This window comes from Medicago sativa, chromosome 3 (genome assembly GCF_051527215.1).
Source record: "Medicago sativa cultivar Bolivia chromosome 3, Bolivia_mono, whole genome shotgun sequence".
Classification (NCBI taxonomy): Eukaryota; Viridiplantae; Streptophyta; class Magnoliopsida; order Fabales; family Fabaceae; genus Medicago; species Medicago sativa.
The window spans coordinates 11,984,296-11,986,570 of record NC_140751.1 but is presented as its reverse complement, the minus strand read 5'-3'; positions in this window follow the sequence as shown (position 1 = coordinate 11,986,570).

Sequence of the window (2,275 nt, the reverse complement as noted above, 5' to 3'; positions counted from 1 at the left end):
CGATTTGTTTGTTCATAGCTGCTTGGTTAGCAAGGATAGCAGTTTGTTCACTCATCCCAAACACTCCTCTTTCCTTCTTCTTAGCTTCAGCACGATACTCATTTCCAGCCATGTTTTCTATCAAAGCCTGGACTTCATGATCAGTTTTGCTCTTGAGACTACCTCCCGCGGAAGCATCTAAGAACATTCTAGTGTTTGGTGTTACCCCCTCAGTGAAGATTTGGAGGTATTGTTTCTCGGTGAACTCATGATTAGGGCATCTCTTAAGAAGTAAATTGAATCGCTCCCAAGCATCATATAATGACTCACCTTCTCCTTGCTTGAAGTTAGAGATCTCCATCTTCTTTTCCCAATACTTAGACATAGGGAAATACTTCTCTAAGAACTTCAGCTCTAACTCTTCCCATGTTTGGACAGTCCCGTTTGGTATTGTTAGCAACCAATCTTTTGCTCTTCCCATCAAGGTGAAAGGAAATAGCCTTAGTTTCTTTTGTGCTTCAGTCACGGTGGCTGGTTGCACACAAAACTCGCAAGTTTCAGCAAAGCGGCTCAAGTGTTCATGAGGACTCATAGCTTCAGTCCCATCGAATTGCTTGTCCCTCAAACCGTTGAGGACAGTTGTCTTGATGTCGAAAGCTACGGGGTTAGCTGGTTGAAAAGTATGGGTCAGTTGACCGCGATGAGTAGCTAACCCGTAGTCTCCTACCTTAGGTCTCGGTGGTACAACTCCTTCACCTTCCATAGTTGCAGATTTAGGAGAAGAGATCGTTTCAGATTCAGTTGAGAGTGGCTCTGGTATTTGTTCTCGAACACCCGGTGGAACGGACTGAGCTAACCTTTGCGACCGGACAGCTTTCTGAAGTGCTCTAGCAGTTCTTTCAATTTCCAGATCGTACTCTAAGTCGTCAGAGCTCTGTTTACCTCGCATAAACAGCAAAATACCTTAGTAGCGCTGCACGATAAAGAGTAATCAAATGAATACTGAAACAGAAAAATAAAAATTAAAAACAGAAAATTAAATTGCAAAAACCCTAAATTATAACGTAATTGCCTTGTTGAAATAAATCAACAGTCCCCGGCAACGGCGCCAAAAACTTGATAGAAAGTTGGCAAGTGTACCAAATACTATCGAAGTAGTAAAAATATCGATCCCACGAGGACTGTGTTAATCTCAATAATTCAATTTCGTTATAGAAATAGGATGTGTAAAGTTTATTTTTAGTTTGCCACTAGGCAGAAGAGTTGGTTTGATTTTAATTAAATCAAGTAACAGAAAATAAAGATTTGATTAGGAAAATATGAGAGAAAGATGAGATCAGATCCTTCGAATCCTCTAAGTTCCCCTAATTGGTCTACTGCACCTATTTGTTATGAATCCTCTTCTAGTTTACGATGATTAACAAAATAGCCCTAATCAATTCCTTGAGTTAGGACCCTCTTCTTAAACTACAGCCCCTAATTCCTTAGGTGGTCTAATAATTCTTGAAGGTTTTACCGAACGTTAACCTATTATCACTAACAAACGATTATCTATTCCTAGACTAACCCTGTTTATTAGAACAATTCAATTAGGTCTAAGTCGAAAACCATGGTCAGTGGTCGTTCGTTCTCACGAAATCAAGTTATATGTGATCAAGATATAAAAAGCATTAAGAACAATTGAATTGAATAAACTAGAATTGAATTCATAAACAAAATAGAGTTTCACAGCAACATGTGTCAATTAGGGTTACAAAGATTCATCTCGGATCTAATCTCTAAGAGATTTAGCTACTCATAATTGAGTTTACAAATAGCATAATCAATGAAATAATTAAAACATACATGAATTGGTAAAAGGTTGAAGAAATCGCCCTTCTAGCCGTCTCCGATGTCTCAAAATCGCACTTTGCTCTCCAAAATCGTAACCCTTGTTCTTCAGGATTAGTGCATTATTTATAGAGTTTTGGGCCTGAAAGCATAACATCGCGCCGCGGCTGTATAATGGCGCGCCGCGATTCCTCTAAAACAGGGAGATGTGAATTTCTCTTCAAAAATCGTGGCAAGGCTTGAATTTGGCGTGGCGCGATTTGCTTCAAACAGACTTCAATATTTCAGCTTTTTGCACTCCAAAACAGTATAAATTGCATGAGAGCTCTATCAAAATGTCACAATAAGTCCTAAAAATTACGTAATGACAGCATGTCGTCACTAAATCAATCTCAAAATCACGATCAAACATAGACAAAGGACATCGTAAACAAGGTAGTCACCGAACCCTTTGCCGGAGTTTCGA